Source organism: Octodon degus, unplaced genomic scaffold, assembly GCF_000260255.1.
Source record: "Octodon degus isolate 3935 unplaced genomic scaffold, OctDeg1.0 scaffold00076, whole genome shotgun sequence".
In the NCBI taxonomy this organism is placed as follows: domain Eukaryota; kingdom Metazoa; phylum Chordata; class Mammalia; order Rodentia; family Octodontidae; genus Octodon; species Octodon degus.
In genome coordinates, this window is record NW_004524652.1 from 11,042,107 (window position 1) to 11,062,866 (window position 20,760).

At 42.8% G+C, this 20,760-nt stretch overlaps 1 pseudogene; it reads right to left on the reverse strand.

Annotated features, from left to right (window-relative positions):
* The window catches only part of LOC101589039, a 4,600-nt pseudogene extending 3,891 nt beyond the window's left edge, over positions 1-709 (reverse strand).
* Positions 710-20,760: the final 20,051 nt, after the last annotated feature.

Sequence of the window (20,760 nt, forward strand, 5' to 3'; positions counted from 1 at the left end):
TCTATTCCAATTTTCTGTAGGACTTTGAACATGAATGAGTGTTGAACTTTGTCAAAAGCCTTTTCTGCATCAATGGAGATGATCATGTGGTTTTTAGTTTTCACTCTATTGATAGTGTATTACGTTTATAGATTTTTGAATGTTGAACCATCCTTGCATCCCTGGGATGAATCCTACCTTGTCATGATGTATGATCTTCTTGATGATTTGCTGTATTCTATTTGCTAGTATTTTATTGAGGATTTTGGCATCTATGTTCATGAGGGAGATCGGCCTGTAGTTCTCTTTCTTAGTTGCATCTTTCCCTGGTTTTGATATCAGTATAATTTCTTTTCCATTTTGAACACATTACAAGACTATTTTTTAAAAATAAAGATTAGGGAAAAACAAAAAGAATAAAAAGAATATATGAACCATCGTATGACCCATTTGCTCCTGATAAACTTCAACCATGCCTCCTTCCTTCCTTCTCAATTCTTTTGGAATATGATTATCAGCAATTCTCTCCCCTCAAGGAGAAACCTGAGTGAATTCATTGGGATGCACTGCTGTCTTCGACAGTGTGATTCTTTGAGGTTCTTGAGATGTGTTGTCACTTTCACTTTGAAGTGAATCTCACTGTTGTCCTGTGCAATGACTCTGAGTTTAATGTATTCACCTTCTTATCCCCCAAGTCCTCAGTTGATGGTTTTGCCTCCTGATCAGACATGGTGATGGTGGCTTGGCCTGGGTGCGTTTTAACTCATGTGACTGAGAATTCTATGGCACAGGCTGTACTAAACTTCAACTATAGGATTTAAAATATTGCAAGATGATACTGACTCTGGTGAGAAGGGTTTTGATTTGTTGCTGGTCATATTTCATCACTCGGTAATGTCAGATAGGAATCCAGTGAGGGGGCCAGTGAGGCTCAAAGTAGAAAAGAGTGAAATAGGTGGTGCCATCAAAACCTCTAGAGAACGTATTTTTTCCCCCAAAGGACAGACTGAGTTGGAAAGGAGAATCAGAAGCCTTGGGATAGCTACACTGTGATTAAAGTGGTGAAGACAGCACTATTTCTCTGAGCCTGCCTTCTACGGCACAACAACCCAGATCTCCTGGCTCCGTGTAGAAGTCAGGCATCCTCAGAGGAATACTCATGTGCCTTCTCATTTCTGACACTTTCTGGTTGGCACACAGGTGCTTGGGACAAGGACAAGTAGCAGATGTGGAGATGCAAATCTCTAAAGTTGCGAACACAACCATTCCCACAGCAGCCCCGTGGCTTCGCAAATTCCAAGTATCCTGTCTGGTGTGTCCTAAATTCCTTCATTGGAATCTACACCAGCATAGATGCTGGCCCACAGTATTCAAGATTAGAAACCATCAGGTACCTGAGATGTTCCTTGTCCTTACCAAGCAAGTCAGGGCAAGGTCATGCACCATCAAGACCCCAGGTGCTGACCTGAATGCAGTCATTGCTTCTCTCTATAATGCTGTGGCTCTGCTCCACCTACCAGCTGTCATTCTCAAGTGTAGGAATGCAGAGTTGTACAGGATAGGACACATTCACATGTTGGCTCTCCAAGGCAGCTATAGGTACCTTTGAGCTGTCCTTTTGTATCATACAAGCTCTGCCTCAATTCCTGTGTTCTCAATGATGCAAATGTTTTGGTTAGAAAAATTGCAAAAACAGGTGTTTGCCCTGTCAAGTTGACAGCTTCCCATTGCACTACAGTCAGTTTAGACTCCGAAGTACTTCTGGTGGCTCCCTTTGGTGGTCTTGGTTGGCAATGAGCTCCCCATCACTAGCATGTGTGGTTCTTAGGCTCATGAGAAGTCCCTTAGAAATGAGGGTTTGCTAGCAGGCTTAGACGCAGCCTTTCTAATTTTAATTTTTTCTTTTTGCGGAACTGGGGATTGAACTCAGGCCTTTGCACTTGCCAGGCAAGCACTTATTCAACTGAGCTATCTCCCCAGCTCCTAGACGCAGCCTTTCTAAGCTGGAGATAAGAGGGTCAGACTTGGCAAGTGAAGGCAATGCGAATGAGACAGAGAGGACCAAAACAAACTACAGAGCTAATCATTCCAGGCCTTCTGTAGAAGGTATTAGTATGTGTTCTGCTTGGAAGCCTAATGTTCTCGGGAAAGAAGAATGATCTCATTTTATAGCAATCTCACTAAAATATTTCTAGTTTGTAAATGCTTTTTTGTTACTTACACAAACATCAAGACGTCATTGAAGTGGAAGATGGCAACTTGGGAGAAGCCTCCCTCTTGTTTTATCCTGGGAGTGCAATGTGTTCGTTGGAAGCCTCCATTAGCAGTCTGTAGATTCCCATGCTTCTGTTAGCCACAGCACGGTTAGGCCATACTGAATTGGGGAGAAAAGGTAACAAAGTTGGCAAATTCTTTAATTGAATATGGGTGCAATTAACAGGAACTCTGAGGGATCGTTATGTTCAATCTAGAAGATTTTGGGCCCATGGCCTCCCTAGCCTATGGCTGAGAGTAATGAGTTTTGATTTGTCAGCAGCAAATGCAGATCATGGTTACCCAAGAGTGGGAATTTTCTAAGCAGCAACCTGCTATGGTGGTAGTGATACTCGGGCAGTCCTAATCTTGAAGTCCATGTCCAGGTGCAGTAATAAGGCAACATTTTCACTACAAGTTTCCTTCCTCGTAGGGCAATGTGAAAGAGGTCTTTGGTGCTTCTAAGCTCAAATTGAGCTGTAGGCCCTTCAGTACAAATCTTCTTAGCCCATCTTGCCTGAGACAGGGTGAGAAATGTTCCCTGTATCTAGTGAATGCTGTGTACTTACTGCTACAAATACAATGACATTCTTCAGTAGCGATGCCATTAACCACTGAATACTATGTCGAATAATTTTTAATGGCTAGAAATGGCAGCATCTTTGATCATATAAGATACCTGTGCAGGCAAAGCCATGTACCTCCATTCCTTAATGTGGAGCCAGAAGTCTTCCCCGATTTGTGTCTGAGCTGGGATGCTGCAGGCCGCTCTTTATGCCTCTGCAGCCTCAGACTTTTTCTCTGGACACTTCATTTAACTGAATTCTACATGGGTCTGAGAGAAAGCAGGCCAAATTTTGGCTGAGGGTCCCAGTGGGCATTTCTGTGTCTTCATCTCGCTGATCACACTGGTGGCATCCCAATGTTTTCCTTGAGGCAATGATCTCATGCTTTGTGTCAGCCAGCAAAGCTCTAGATCGATGCCTTAAGAAATGATTTCAGTACACACATTGTCTGAAAAGATAACTTTTTAGAAGAACAGACCAGGAACATGACCCATTCACTTGTTTTTGAGGCTAAAGTGACACTACACTAGCATGACATCTTGCCTAGGAGTACCAATTTTTGCTCTTAAATTGCAGAAAGTGAAGTGAAACCATTGACAATGAGTTTTTAAGAGGGAAAGGAAAACTTTAAAGAGACACTGAAAAATATCTAAACTCCCTCAACACGTTTTGATTGGATCTTGGCAATGCTGTTGGCAATTTTGGAGGCAGCAGGCCTTTCAAGAACATAAGCCTTTTGAGCTGGGGGCCAGTTTTGGGAGGAAACTATGGCTCCATTCTACAGGATGTGAGCTTTCCATGCTGGTGTTAGTTCAATGGTGTCCTGATACTGTTTGGTGTCAATGGTTTCAGATAAGGGCAGAGAGTGGAATAGGGTGAAGGAGGAACATGTTCTTCTCATGGCTAAGTTCTCACACGAGGTTTAGCATTTGAGATGAGTTCAATCCCTCAGTGTGAGGAGTTTAGATTCTGACATATCTGAGCTCTTCAGCTTCCAGTGCAGTGAGACCCTTGTATCTGGGAGTAGCTTGGTGTTCTATACCAGGTACTTGAGTTTCACATGCAAGATCAGCATCTAGGTTTTCATCATGATGAAACCATGGTAAGAAAGGTCAGAGTTTTGTTGAACTCTGGAGCAAGGTTCTTCTTTCATAGAAAATATGACATGAATAACTTGGGTCCAGTCCGGATCATAGACTCTCAAAAGAAGGAATCTCAAAGCTGCTGATTACTCCTGGTCATGTGAGGAAAAATGAAATCATGGAAGCCTTACAAATTGGTTCAGGCAAATACATGACTGGACCTGGTTCTAGGCTAGGGGGCTTCTGACTGCTAGGGATATGGAAGTGGGTGCACATCATGGGTTCACTGTCTTGTGAACTTTTGCAGTGTTTGCTGGAGAGGAACTGGGGTGGAGTTACAAGACTGGAGGAGCTACTTCCTGGAAGAGACAGATCATTGGAGGAACAGGGGGGCCTTTGCTACCTCATCCCTTCACCACTCATTGTGGCAATGCAAATTCAGATTTTCATCTGCAGATTAGTTTGTAATTACATGGTTCTGGATAGCATCAAAAACACTTGGGTACAGAGAAACTGTAGCTGAGCCACAAATTGATAGAACCTAGGATATTTCCCCAGGCTTACCTGAACATAACTTCTCAGGTTGATTCTTGAGTGTGCAGTCAGATTCTCAAACTGGGAATTCACTCCCCTCTTCCTGAAGGAATCATGTTTTCAAGGAACTGAATGATATGCACTTTAGTATTAGGGGGATTTGTCAATGGGAATGTTTGTCCATTGTCTATAAGGAATTTGCTAATTGTTTGGAGTTAGCAAGGGTAAGGGACAACTTTTCGGTGGCCCACATATAGTACATTTTGTGCTACAATGGCAATGCCCTTAGTCTCTTCAAGGCTCAAACTCTGGATGCCATCCTCCACAGGTAGGATTATACTACCTGTCAACCAAATTTGGTTCTGAGCACTAGAACTGTCACTCCAAATTATGGTGACATTATTACTCGCTGGCCTTAGCAACAGAAACTGATGGTTATTTTGCTTTGAGTCTACTTGGCAGGAGTCCTTGACATGTAGCAATACTATGACTTTTACACTGTGTATTGCTCCCCAACAAATCTGAAGTTCCACACTTGGGGTGCTATGGTGGTGACCTTCATACAGGCAAGGTAGATGGAATCTAGTGAAAGGCACAGAACCACATATGTCTTGTCTCTTAGGAGCTCATTATACCACCACGTATGAGTTCTCACTTTTCCAAGTCTCTTGGCTCCATGGGGACCCATGTGCCCACAGGAAGAGTCAGCGTGCTAGTGACTTTTGCTGGCTCTTCCCATTTTCCCCTCTTTTCCTCCTTTTGGAAGCCTGAGGCATCCAGAATGAGCTTTTCCTGGCCAATAAATTCTACAGCAAAATGAGTCAATAAAAACTTTTCAGTGTTGATGGGAATGCTTAGAAATCTAATTTATGGGTTTATTTTCCATTCTGCTCATTGCTCCTTGTTCTTTTATTTTTATATTTTATTTTTCTGCTCCTTTATTCTTGACCTTGGCCACTGAGCAATGTTCTCCATGTGGAGACAGGTGCACAGGGAAGCTGAGGACTCAAAGGGCAGACTTGATGGCAGGCTCAGAAGTCAGCCATGACACCTTAGCCTTAGGCCCAACTGAGTGGGAGAAGCGAGTTCTATCTACTCAGACATGGTGTATGTGTGAGTGTCCCAGACTATTTCTTTGTGTAAAATTGCAAATTGTGCTCCCAGGCAAGTCACAGTGTGACCTCCAGGGCATCATATGGGAGACTGGTAGGGCAGGGCTCCCATCAGCAAGTGAAGCACATAGAGAAGCACTAACTACTCACAAAAATGGGAGAAATGAACCTATATGTCTGTTCATAAATGACATGTTTCACTGGCTAATACAGTAAGATATATTCTTGGGCAACTGAAGGACATCTGGCATCTGCCATGCTGTGATAATAAATTTTATGTTATAAGATAGAAAAGAGCATTCACATAGACATGGGCGTTAGTGAACTGTTTATTCTCCATGCCCCTCCCTTAAGTGGTACATATATTGGTGGGCCAGTCCTTTGTTAAGGTTTTTTCAACTTTGAGGAATCCCCGCTTCCCAGAGCTTTGCCTGTTTACTGGCTCAAACATGAGGTAACAGAATTAGACACAAATAAACTAAAATAACTTGGAAAATACCAAGTCTTCAGTATTGACCAGCAGTTCACTCACACATAAATGCCTCATATCTCTGATCTCTGCGGCCCAGTTATGGAATTAAGCTCATGAAAGTTGACATAGAGAATAAATTCCTCTTTACTGGGGAAGCACCACTGTGCTGCAGGGCGCAGGCTGAGCAGGATTCAGACTGAGCATGGTGCCCAGAATCTGATGTTTCCTTAAGGTCACTTTTGCAAATGAGCAATGAGTAAAACAAGAGCTATATGACATCTATTGTGCAAAACAGCCTTAAACATAATCGTTTTAGATGCCATTCAAGAAATGGAAGATATCTTTGTCAGTGTCTCTAGCTAGCTGGCCTTGAATCAGTCAAACAGAAAGTGCCCTAATGTAGCGGCCCTTGGGAGCATGCTTGGGGCATCTCAAGGTTGAGCAACACATTTGGCAATAACCTTCAAAGCCAGGTTCAGGGTTGAACAAAGTTATTTCCACCGTCAATAGGATTAGCTTAAGATACATGGTACGTGTAATGATACTGACTCTGACATTCATAGTGTAGCTGGGACTGAAAATTTCTAGATGTGGACCTCAGATTGCAGCCATACTAAATGTAAAGCAAGCTTTGACTTCTGACCAGTTAGCAGTATGTTTCTTACAGTGGGAACTTGTGCAAGCCGGAGCAGGGAGTATAGGTAGAGTCCTTTAAGGATGGCTGTTCTGTATTCTTCATCAAAGTTGAACTTGCTTGAGAAAATTCTTTGACTATAGCTTCATTTTTCAATAAGCCAATGTAAAGTATGGCATACTTGCAGTTTCAGGCATGCAATGTAGTCACAGAGCTTCAGTGCTGGACCAAATTCTCCAACAGGTGAGAATCCCTCAAGTGGGGGCTAAAGTTTTCCCTAAAAGATTTCAGAGCACCGATCCAGGTTACAAACACCAGCAACTTCTTTCTCAGCATTGCTGTGGAGTACATTAATTTTACCAACATTATATATAAGTACTGCACGCTAACCGATTGCATCACTGGAGCTTCTTACCAACATTATAGGTTGGCTTAAGGGAAACTAAAAACAGTAGGAAATGGTGGCTGAGGATTCTCATGAGAAATCCTGTGTCATACAATTCTCCTGTGTGAATGTGTCAACATACGGTTTATCTTGAATCAAAGGTATTATATTTTCCTCAGAAATCAGGGTCAGCTCATGAAAATCTTCAGCAGTGCCTCTTATGCTACATTACTACATGAAATGTCTTAAATGTTGAGAATAATTTCTCAAGGCAACACATCAGAAACTTGCCCCTCACCAGTCTTAGCAGCTAAGGTGATATTGCAGTAACTCCACTTGTAGGCTGAGGGTTTGCTGTCATGGGCCTGATTTCAGCCTTAAGTTCTATCCTAATGAAAGCATCCCATTACAAATTATTCAGAGACCACCTATTAAGCACCCTACAAATATCTGAGCTTATTTTTCCTAGAGAGCTGATCCACAGGTCAGGAGAATTTCTTAGACCTGAGGTCCTTCTAAAAACAGAATCTGGGATTTTGAACTGGGTTTAAGAGACAATGAGAATGGGGAACATTTCTCAGGATGAACCTTGGATCTGTATGTGTGAAATAATGTTCAGATGGTTTTGGGATTACTTTCTCTTCCTGCACTCCGATTGGTCTCCATGATTTTAGATTATGACACTGCTTTGGTAATCCTGAGACTCAGATGGGACAAGGTGAGTTCATTTAAGGAAATGGTCTCCTTGATTCAAGTTTCACATGAGAACTTTGAAAAATGAAGACCACTTCTCAGCTTCCGGCTGACACTGGGGAGTTGGCCCCCATGAATCTGAGCTCTTTGGCTCCAAACATAGAGTGAATCACATTAAACGGATTGTTTTGAGATCTACACTGTCTTCAGAACTCACCCTTATGATGGTCCAGATGCCATTCCTCAGGGCTTGTATCTCCATGCATACGCCACACAGCACAGTGAAGGTCATTCTCCTCTCCAGGCATGGAACAGGCCAAATGAAGTGTATCCCACAGAGTTCAATATTGTCCAAGATGATGGGTTTGATCTATAGCTTTAGTTAAAATTAGGTGGTGAATTTTCTAGAAAATTTGTTAAATATTGACATCAAAAATTTCATATTTGTACAGGTTTCCAGTACATAAGTAACTTTTACAGTTGAACCTTTTACAGTTTTAAAATATGTACATAGAATTTCTCCCTAGTGTGGCTCGTTTCACGTATTTGGCAATATCCATGTATATTGAACACTTTCCCCCGTTGCTTTAGTACATGACTTTCTCCCCAGTGTGATCTCATTCATATATTTTACATTGTGTGTACACAAAGATTTCCCACACTGCTAACATAATGGGATAACTCTCCCCTGTGATTATTTTCATGTAGTTTATAATTGTTCAATTAATGTTTTTCCACATTTGCTTACATTTATAGGGTCCCTTAGCAGTGTGGGTTCTTCTGTGTCTATGAAATGAGGACTTAATGACAAATCTTTTTCCACATTGGTTACATGCAAAGGTTTTATCACTTGTGTGGGTTATTTCATGTATATGACAATATTTGTGTGTAGTAAATGTGTTATCACATTGCTTCCATAAAAAATAAAATTAAGTGGTGAGTATAGTAATATGGAATGAGTGGGATAGTTTAGCTGGGACTGAAAAATCCTGTGCTCATCTGTACAGTCCCATCTGGAGATCATAAGGCTTTTCTTTTAGTAACTCCATAGAAATCTGTGTGAGAAGGACAAGGCTGTCACTGGGTAAGGGGCTTGGGAGGATTGTAGTTCTATACTACAAATTGCCATTCTCTTCAAAAACCTTGCAGGATCACTCTCCATGAGGCCATCTCGTATAAGGCATGGTCACTTGTAAGCTTCCAAATGTGGCTGTAGATCTGCAAGCCAGGTCTCTCCTTAGGCCAGGTATATTGGGGAGATTGCACTGCAGATATTCTACACATTCACAGTCATACACTTTGGGGTACTGTCACTAAATAGAGAATATTTGACTTATTTCCAATGGACAAAAATAGCAATTTTAGCGACTGGCTAAGTTTGTTCCTGTCTTGAATTGAGATCAATTTCTTTACATGGGGTCAGACGTTTTGTGCAAGGGTCTTGTCTTTGATTCTGGCTGCTACCCAGTGCCTTAAATCCTTCCATGACTTCCAGTAAAATTGTTAGGGTGACCTAAAGCAGTGGTGGAAAATTCTAGAGACTCCTAAAGTGGGGGACCAGCCTTAACATCTGGAATAGTAGAAGCCACCAAAGGTCAGTGCTACAAACTTTGAGGATTGAGTGAATTTCTACAGGAAGTTATTCCCCACTTGTGGCCTAGGGTAGCGGTGGTGACTGACCTTTTAGAGATGGAGTGCTCAAACTGCAACACATGTCCCACTTATCTGTTGCCAAGTAACAAGGATGCAGTTAAACCTGCTGGGGTGACTTGGCTTGCATGTGAACAGAAAGGTCTCCTCTGCTCACTGCAGCCCACGTGTCATAGGTTCATCACCAGGAACCTAAGGAAACAGGAAAGTAGTAGAAATTTTAGGTAGTGTTTTCAGAATAAGAGTCTAGTTGTCTTAAATTCCTCCTGTGGTAATGATACATAAGTGTTTTCATGGAAGCAGAGGTTTTAATTAAGATCTCAAGATTACCTAGTAAAGATTAGGATCGGTACCCTAAACCATTTCAACCCTAGCCCATTCTGCAAAATTAGGTAACTGCCTGGAGTACAGCCCCCAGGCTCTTCGTTGGAGCCCATATATAGAATCTCAGGCATTTCAGGATTGCTACTTGTTAGGTATGTGGTACAGCCATGTATCGTATGACAGATGCAGTCAACAGGAAGCAAAATATTTTGATCAATTTCTTTTTTTTGTTTTATTGAGAAACAAATATCAATGAGACAGTTTCAAAGCTGAATAATAGGACATTTTCAATAATTAATACATTGTACATTATCTTCTTAGTGGTTATCCATAGTACAAGATGCAGACAGGATATCCTGTCTAAACGCTATTACTACAAATCTTATTGAATTAAGCAAAAGTAGCTGTATATCTATCCCAACTATTCTGTATATACAAATACAAAATGGTCCTTCCTATGTGTCCCCTTTTTTTAAAATTTAGTTCTGTCAGATTTCTCAGAAAGCAAACTAACAGCTTTTCAAATAACAGAGCTGCTGAAATCTTTCTAAGCTACTGCCTATGGGAACTGTTCAGGCAAGAGGCCTTTCTAAGCCCAGGAGAGAGAGCCTGGTATTGAGAGCTGAGCTCTTCAGGACTATGGTGGAATTGAGGAGCATTCTGAGAATTACACCTGCAGGCCTGTGGGAAATGACATTCTACCATTATGGATTTTACTGCTACATGCTGTTTGAACTTTCAGTGATTTTAGGTTATGAAGAAAGGAGGTGCCAGTGAAACTCAGAGTAGAATAGAGGAAAGGACATGGTGTCATCAAAACCATAGTGAACATTTCAGTTTTGAAAAGCTGACTAGAAAACTATGAGTTGGACTGATGAGATACTTCAGCAGACTAAGCGCTGGCTTAGGCAAGCGCAGGGACTGGGGTTCGAGCCTAGGCATGACATGCCAAAACAGCCCCACCCCCAGTGCTCAGAGCTGGCCACTGAGACAGGGTGTGGTGGTGCAGGCCTGTCATCGCAGTGCTGGGGAGGGTAAAAAGAGGAGGATCATCTTGCATTCAAGCTTCATAGTGAGTCCCTGTACCAAATATTTAAAAAAAAAAAAAAAAAGAAAATGAGTTGCTTTTCATTGTACTGATATAGTGAATCCGTTGGAAGAAAACACAGTCATGTCCTTATGATCCTGCCTTTCTGTTCTACAGCATTACAGTTGCCCTGACTCCATAGAGCAACCTTGAAACTTCAGGTGAGGGTGTGAGATGAGTGGATATCATATAGTTGCATGAAATTGTAATTAAGTCACTGGTCTCCGACTCTCACTCATATTCATTCAGAATTCATTTGTTGCTCTGCTGTGCCCAAAATTAAGACTGGTGAGGCTCTGCACTGCACCTCTGAGTACAGGAAGAACGTGGGGCACCTTGAGATGCCCACGATGACATGAGCCATAGCCGTGGGAAGAAGTGTGCTCAGTCTTCCCAGATTCTGGACTCCTGGTCCATTTCCACTGGAGAATCCTGTACTGTGCTCTCAGGTACAATGATAAGCATGTAAGGGCACAAATGTGGGAATCCTCGGGGCTCAGTTCCCACGGGGTTTCCTTGGGCCGAATTCTTCTGCTCTCTGAAGCACTGAAGTTGCTCACCCAATTCCTTACCTGAAGCCAACCTGAAATTCATGAGCCTTCTCACAGTGCATCCCATGGAATCTTGGGAGCAAGAATGCTTCAGTTAGTAGTTACGAGGTATTTGTTGTGGCTGTTTCACAGCCTTCCCCAGCTTTTCCTTAAGCTGCCGTGTGACTGGCATGGAAGACTTCTGCGTTTTGTACCAGGAAACCTGAAGCTTTCCCGTCCTCTTTACACTTGACTGGAAAAATTCCCTTTGTCCAAGGAAAACATGGGGTAGAAAATGAACCGTTTATGTACTGAGGATTTGTATAGTGAGTTTGGATTTCTTCTTAACTATTATAGCACCTGCAGAAAATGATAGGAATAAAATCTTTTAAACTTCTTTGTGATGGAGTTATGCTGCAGACCAAACATCAGAACTGATGTTGTTTAGAGAGCGCCTTCTGATCACTTCCTGTAGTGTGCAGGTGATGTCCTCAAGTTCTCTGAGCCATGACAGACTCACCCATGAGTTTTAAGTCATTTCTGAAAGTTCATGAACCAAAAACAATCAACAATGTGGGCAAGACTGATCGCTGAAACCCTCATCTGTGTGCCTCTGAAGTGCAGAGATGGTGTAAAGTGTGGCAGTATCGAGAGACAGACGAGGATCCTTTAACATCTTCCATGATCTACTAGGTTTGTACTTTTAACTTGCATGGTGACTCCTTGAAGCTGCAGTTGAAATGAGGCAGAGGAAGATGCAACCACCTAGTTCCATGCCATCAACAAGGCTGTCAGTTATCTAACAAAGGTGACTTGCTGACAGGTCCTTGTGTGCCTCTGAAAATCTGCAGATTTTTGCCTCAGTCTTTCCCAGAAGAAACACTGAGCTTTGGTTCTATCCTCTTCTAAGGAAGAGTCCTGGCTTCTGCCCTGGGATGTACAGTAATGGTTGCTCCACAACATGTCTTTTGTTAGGAGGAATGAAGTGCTGGAATTGAGTTCCTTTGATTTGACTTTCAAAGCCATCAGGTAGCTGAATGACTCTGCTCATGTCCCCTTTCTAGTCCTTCATCACAGCCCATGGCCCCTGGGAGAGCCTTGGCTGGAGTCACCATGGGGGAAAAGATGTGCCTTGTGTCTCTAAGTGTTTCAGGACATTGAGACGGGACCGTGTCTGTGTCCATGTGGATTTGACAGAGTTCAGAGATTGAAGACTGTCAGCCTAGCAGCTCTAAGGAGAGCAGCACTGGATGTTATAAGACATTTGGCCATGGAGAGGGAACCTTCACAGCTGAGTCTTCAAACACTTTCATGTGTCATCCTGCCACATTCCAAATTAAGGCCCAAAGCATCTCATTTCCTGATGTTAGCTCGAAGACACACGACACACTATGATCTCGTCTCTTGGTTACTCAACAAATCACTCACTAGGTAAAGTGAATATTGAATCATAGCTTAGAAAAAAAATTAGGCTTCTGTAGGAAAGTGATTAAGGCCATTGCAAGGTGAAATGCCTCCTGATCTTGAGAGAGAGAAGATGCTCTAGAAATAAAAATACCTAAAAATGCCATGGAACCAAAAGGAGCTGGGTTCTTGTTGAAAGATGTTCAACGAAGAGCTACATCCATAGGAGATGTCATAAGGCCAGTGATTCTGCTGACACATTTTTTACTGTTTCAAGGCAACAAAGTCCCAGTCTACAAAACCCAGGCTTCCTGGGCTTAGACCAGTCAGGCAGCATGTAATACCCAGGTCTCATGTGCTGATAGGAAGGAGCCCTGTTCCTTACTTTCCTGGTGGCTTCTCCTGAGAGGCTGTTGGAGATGAGCTCCTGTGAATCAGCACCCACCTCTGTGCACCAGCACTCATCTTCTGGGTCTCCATAGGCTTTCTATGGGAACTGCAGGAGCTGCCAGTGGATGGCAAACTCATTCTCTGGCCAGGTAAAGGGTCCAGAAGCACGTGTTTGCAAGAGGGGCCAGTGTGCAGTGCCTTTCTGGATTCTCGGACCACTTAACTTCCCCACAAGGCCCTCAATAGAGATGTTGAGATATGCAATAGGTACTGCAATCATAAGTGTGCTGGGACCAACACTTGTAAAAATGGAGAGGAGGTAGATTGGGCAGATAGAAGCATCTTGCCATCTGAAAGCTTTCTGAAGCCTGGGCCTCCCCAGCAGTGATTTCTGAGGCTTCAGTAGCCCCTATCAGGCCTTCGTGTCTAGGGCACTATGCTCCAAGATCATGCAGTCACCAGGGACCTTGTTCCACTTGAACAGATGGCTTTCTCTGATGTAGACACAGATATCTTAGTCACTCTTACTGTTAGACTGAGTATGTAGGAGAATGGAATGAATGACCCCAGGTTCTGAATTCTGTGAGACTATACAATATTTACACATGTGGGCCTGGTTTATTTCACTTATAAGTATATGAATTCTGTATAGGTTTTTAACTGACCCAGGCTCAGCTGCAGAAAGGATTCTCTCATGAAAGGGAGGCTGAAAGTGGTATTTTCTGCTGCACAGTCATGGTGGCACCAAAGATAGCTCCTATGTGCAGAGAGCATTCTAAGCTTGTCAAAACCCTGAGAAGGGAGCTCTCGACCTTGAGCAATGGGCACCACTCATGTATTTCACCGCCCTCCTCTTCTCAGTGTCTGTGGTTTCTCCCCAAGAGTATGCTGAGGTCTGTGGTCATCTGTTCATGTGTGTGTGTGTGGATGAGCTGAGTGTTCCTTGCCCTGTTGGCCCCATGAGGATGCAACCCTCCCCACTTGTCACCACCTGCTCTGAGACCTGCACCTGAGTAAGCCCATGAGATCATCCCAGAAGCCAGATCTCTGTCTTCCTGATCTAGGATTACCTCAGTGATGAGAAACTTCCAGCTTGATGCTCTGTCCCAGACTTTGCAGCATCTGCTCGCTGCGGAGGAACATGGGACCCAGCTGAGGATGTACCAGGGCTCCTCCTTCTCACAGTGGTTGGGATGGCTGCTCAAACTGTGAAGGCCCAGGCTTCTCCTGATTTAAACTTGAACAGGTTGCTTACAGTGTGAGAGCAATCTGAAAATATGCAAGAACAGATGTGCATTGGAATCATACTGGGGAAGGGGCCAGAGTGTCAGCGCAAGAAGTCTAGAAGTCTGCAGTTCATAACAGTGAAGACTGTTGCTCTGTAGGTTCCAATGTCCTGTTTGGAGAAGAATGTAGCAGAGTGACACATTCCACTGCCCTAAACTGCTTTCCATTGTAGTGAATTTAAATTTGGAAAATGGCACCAGAGAGAACAAACCTCTCCCACCCAGCAGACCATTTCTTCACTCTGTGCTCACTGTGCTGTCAATATAAAGAAACTTCTAATTAAGGGGAGGTCATTTTGGTTTCAGAAAGGTGGGCATTTTGTAGTGAAGGACTTCATGTTATTGGTGGGAAGGAATGAAGTCATGAACCCGCAGGTACTAGAAGATTTTGAGGTTCTGGCTGAGCCCTTTAAAGGAATGGTGCCTTAAGCCATTTCAATCCATGCAGGATCTGTAAGATCACTAACTTCTATGAAAAGGGGCAGGAACTTCATTCTAGCCAAGGTTAGGGTCTTATGTGGTACTGCAGTAACTCTCTATAATATGTCCTGTGAAAGAACCAGTGGTTTACAGACTTGAGATTGACAGGAAGGAAATATTTTATATTTGAGAAGCACTAGAGAAACGGTAGCCACTCTGGCCTTCCCTGCTCTCACCCCTCATCTCTTATAGAGCTTTGCACCACAGCATTGGCAACGACTCAGTAGTAAGCACATGGAGACTATGGGAAAGGAGATGGGTCAGCAAGGTCCCAGCGGGAATGGGAAAATTCTCAGGAGCAGTCCTGGTGGTGGTGGTGGTGGTGGTGGTGGTGGTGTGGGGTGTGTGTGTGTGTGTGTGTGTGTGTGTGTGTGTGTAGGAAATGATACTCTGAGCAGGCTGAGAAATTTGTTTGTTGCACTTTGACTGGTCTCATTAATCTGTATCCCACACAGATAATTCTTCAGTGTAGGGGAAAGCTGGGAAGATCATAAGGCTGCCTCTAATGTGCAGCCTGAAACAGTCATGAAACCATAGGCACCTTCAGGATCACGCTGTCCACTGTCAAGAAAGCTGGAGCTAAGTATGAGATGGATGTGCTGACTCACCAACCACTGCCTCAGATGGGGGGATTGAGACCATAATGATAGAGGGTGACGTTTATAAAACAAGGGGTGGTGGACAATCTATTTCATTTACTCTCATCAAGACTCTAGAACAACAATCACCAAGCAGTAGTTGTAACCCAAGTTCATTCTCAGAAGCACTTGCCCAAGGACACAGCAGAGTCTGAATGGACAGATGTACAACCAAGATGCTCCAGGCATTTAACCACACATTGGTCATCTCCTGGCCTGGCTGTGTCAACATCTTGGGTCCTTCTGCAAACCTCAGGATTTCCATAGTTTCTTAATCTGTGGCCTGTTGATTCATGCATGCCATCATTTACTTTGTGATCAAAATGATTCTTCAAAAGAGATGGTACATTTGAATCTTGATACATAGCCATCTTATTAATTATGTATACATGGTCCTCTCCAGACCCCCATACATGCTTTCCACTTCATTAGTGCATAATATATGTTACCAACTTTTCTGGTTTTCATTCTGTTATGTCTTTCACTCCCAGAAAGATCAAAGTCAGCTGGCTTCCAGTGATTACCTTTTACTGTAAGACATTCTCCCCTTCTGCATCTAGGGGAGGCTGAGCTAACTGAATATGGGGCGCCCTATAGCAGTGGCTAATATTCAGCTCTAAGTGGCCCCATAGTTCTGACTGTCATGAATGGAGCTGTGTGACCATCCTAGGTGACCCCTCTTGACTTCCCAGTCCCCTGGAGGCTTTCCATGAAGTACTGTTCTCACAGTGGGGCACAGCATGGGCCCCTCTAGGATTGGGAGGGATCCAGCACCCAGGAAGCAAGAAGACTTCACCTGATCACATCCTCTTCTTGGCGCTCTCTTGCCCACAATTGATTTTCTTCATAATGATGTCTACACCTTGCGTTTTTTGTCAAGGCAAGACAAATCTTCTTAAACTGGGGAAGACTATCTTCAATTGGGGAAATTGAGCCGGAGACCTATTTGTGTACCTGATTCCTGGTCCATTTGTGAGGATGGTGCTGTCAATCAGACTTGAGACCCCATGTCTGAGAGTCAGGTTCCAGGGCCAGGAGGAACTGCATCTTTTTTACAGGTCTAGGCTGTGTCTGCATTGTTTCCTGTTTACACGAGTTTGCCCCATCCTCTTATTCCTATTAGAGCTGTCAGGCTTGGTTGACCAGATACCTGCTTTTATCTGTTCATAGTGACTTGTATTGAATTTGGCATCCTTGTGGTTTTCCATGGACTTCTTGATGTAATTAGACTCATTCTCAGAGAATAGAGGGGAGAAAGACAAAAGAAAGAAAAGAAGTGGTAGGCTTGTCATTTCAATCTTATCAAAGAATTCATAGGACTAGAATTTTAGCTTGTTCATTTTAATAAAGGCAAATATTGGGGATTGGAAGCTCAGTGTCCAGAGATGCCACACTCACGGGGTCCTGGGATTCTGCCAAGGGCCTTGGTTATTGGAATTTGGTTTGCATTCACTTGGATTAAATAAAACTTCATCCATTAGAGCATAAGGAACCTGTGGCAAATGGGAGCAGATCAAAGCAAAGCAAGCAGGATGTTACAGGGATCTCTCTCTCATTAATGGACATGGTATGGCTGTGCAGTGTGATGTTTATCTCTGCATTATTCATGAATCTGAGCTTATTAAATTGTGTCTAGCAAACTTCCCAACAGGTCTCTCTACCTGTGCTCACTTTTAAAAAATTAGCATGTTTTAATGAAAATGAGAGGGATGCAGGGTGGGTCTCCAGCTCACTCGAACACACTGAACAAAATGTGCTATAATATATTGGCCATAAAGACCAATAAGGGATTTCTAAAGGCTGTGCCAGCTTTAGCAGCAGCAGTACAAGTCTCATGTTCAATGTGGCCTGACAAGTGGTTTGGCCTATGCTTCAGCTAAAGATACAAGTTAGATGCAATAATGATGCAGACACTGGAGGGGATCGTTTATCTGGCACTGGAGCACCAGACTGGACCAGCCAGTCTACCCTCAGTCCATGGGTCCCATCACTGCTGCCTATTGGAGGAGGACACATTGGGCTAACAGGGGTGTGGTATTCAAGGAACCCGGCAGGCTCTTCTTGCTCAATGGCCAACATCAGGAACAGGAAGGACATGACAAATGAGATGTGACTCCTTTCAGCTCTGTGGCTTCTGTACACTTAACAATCTCTATTAAATTTCCGCTGTAGTAAACACATACAGCCTCAAATATTTCCAAAGATTCCAGTAGAATGCACATGGCTTTGGCAGGTGAGGTGGTAGTACAAAGTCAGGCTCAGATGTGGATATCCTGACCCCTTCATGGATCGATCACATTTTTTTTTTCCAGCAATTGTGCTCCCTCATTCATAAAGTGAGGATGATGGGACTCGCTGTGTGGGACTGGGTCTGGGGTCCTTTCCTATAGTCCTCCAGGGATTCTCACCTTGGGATGGAGCATCTTTCCCTATGGCAAGCTCAGAAGTGCATTTTTCTGCACAAGTGTGTGACACATGACCCCTGGCTACCCTCATTGCTATCACTGCTCCTGGCATCCTTCTCTGGTTGATTAAATAAACCTCAGTAGTGGCAAGGTAGCCATGGTCTCCTCTCCTGGGGGCAATCAGCTTGCCATGGGTGAACAAATCTGACCTTGTTTATTCTCAGGACAGTATGGCTCCAATCTGCGCTCAACTGTTTTGTAAGACTGATACCCAGCCACCATGGTGTGGTGCTAGGCTTTCTGTTCCCAGCGATCAGCACAATGCTGACAGCGTAGGTTCCTAGAGACAATGAACATCACTTGTAAACTGGAGTGTCTGTTTCAAAGAGAGTGTCAGTTCAGTGGATAAGGTCTACAATAAGTCCTTCCATGTCACCATTGTAATAGTGAAGGTGCTATTTCGGAGTATATTTTTGTGGTCAGAGAAATCTAAGCAAGGTTTTTGAGATTTTTTTTTCTAGGCATGAACTCCTAGAAGATGTGACTCAATCAGTAACTTTGGCCTGAACCTATCTATGAGGATTTTAGGCTTTGGTGTTTCCCCCCTTCTCTCCCTCCCAAAAAGAGTCTGAGCTCTTTTTCCTAAGAAGCACTAAAAATACAACCTGATGCATTTTGCAGAAGGGACCCTGACTAGTAAGGATTTGGAAGTAGGAGCATTTCATGAATGCACTGTCGCCTGTTGGGCACATTTCCCAATGATGTTTTGAGGCAGAGACAAGGTGGAGCGCCCAGTGTAATGCAGCCATATACAGGCAGAGAGTAAGGCACTTGCCCAAGGCTGAATGAGGTTGCACAAAGGAGGAAAACTAGGAAAATGCCCACATGATAGGACCAAGGCATCTGCAAGAAAGAAAGAAAATGCAGGTGGATAGCAGATACTCATCCACCTAGAAATGCATGTATTCATAAAGAGAACCAAATTTTAGATACATTTCTTCCTTTTCTATTAAAACTAAATGTTGGGTAGAATACGAGGAGGTGAAGCCTGCCACATGGCAGCTGTGGATGCATCTTCTTGCCCTTAATACAACAGGGAAATGTCATTTGCTATCCAAAATGCTCAGAGGGTTCCTTAGGCCCTTGTGTTCACTGGTTGTATATACTTGTCCAAAGTTATGTGGTCATTGAAGAATTTAAAGCTTTATTTCTAGCACGACACCAGGTACCCCTTATGTGATGAGGATCCCCCAACCCATTCCAAAGACCAAGGATTCACTGGTAATGAAGGACTTGGCCTACAGCTGTGCCCAGAGCTGTCACAGGCTGAAAATGATTCTGTATACACAATAGCAAAGACCAGAGGCACATCGGCAGAGTCAGGGGAATCGGTCACAAATTGGCAAATCTTCTGCCAGTGAGGTCACAAATCACAAGTTCAACCTCCTCACCTGCAACGAGATGAGTGGAGGTGTCTAGCAGAGCTCAGTGACACAGCAGAGGTTTTTTATTAGGGTCCAGGCACACAGATATCCTTTGCTTAGGACATACCAACATTCCAGAATCCTGAGAGAACACCAGATGTTAACGATGAACATGTATTTTGCACAGAACAATGGGGACACTGAGCCAGTCTTACATGGGAATGCTAGGAAGCCCAAAATTGAAGTTCTCAAATGTCAAGCAATAGGCAAATTTGCCAGCAGGAATTTTTTTCTTTTCAATTAATTTTAATGAGGAAAAAATAGCAATGAAACAGTTTCAAAACAGGGTAGTAGGACAGTTACAATAATGAATATATCACATACTGTTGTCTTCATAGTAGTTATTCAGAGTATAAGATGAAGACATGATATCTTGTCTAAGCAATATTAGTACAAATATTTCTTATTGAACTAAGAGAAAGTAGCTATATATCTACCCTATTTTGTTTAAACATGTATATATATATTATTTCACCACAAATGGTTCTCCATTTATATTCCTTTTTTGTTTTGTTTTTTCAGAGATGGGTGTTCCATTGCCATTCAAATATTGTAGATACTTTAATTTGGCAAAACAACCCAATATGGTCTAATAGTTCATAATAGTAGTGGGTTATCAACTGAACTGGCAATGTCAGAAGCTGTTGACTTGAGCCTTTTTCAGCTCAGCCTATTAATGTCTTTACTTTTTTTTTGTCTTTACTTTTTATACCTCATGGTTATAATTTTCTGTTGGGTGGTTAAGACCAAGTTAATGTAAGATCCATATAACTAAAAATGTAACTTTTGCATGTGGCAAGGTCAGTCAAATCCCCTCAGAATTTACCCTGAAACCATGTACAACAGTTTGTAGATCTTTTGTCAGTGTCGGCCATGTGGGTGAAGCATGGCTATTGCTTGAATAATTTGCTCTCTGTGAACGCCTGACAGAATGTTTTTCTCTGTAGGTGACACTCCTTAGGCACACTCTGCATCATCGATCACTTTCCTCTATGGCCTCATAATCTCGAACAGAGAGGTAGGGACACCACTGAATTACAGGATGTTACAGTACAGGTTTGTGTTGACTCCTTCTTTCTCATTAATGCCTATTAGTTTCACGTTGTTCATCTTTGCATTGTCTTGCAGATGTTGAATTATCTTTTCTTGCATCCTAGTTTTTTTAAAAAATTGTTTCGTTGAGAAACAAATAACAATGAGACAGCTTCAAAACCAATTAGGACAGTTTCAATAATTAATACATTGTATATTATTGTCTTTTTTATCTGTGAATTTGAATACATTTTATTACATTTGATCTTGAGTCACATCAATAAGTGATCCAAATGTGTTGCAGAACTTCAAAACTAATGAAATTGTTTCCTTTTCCCTT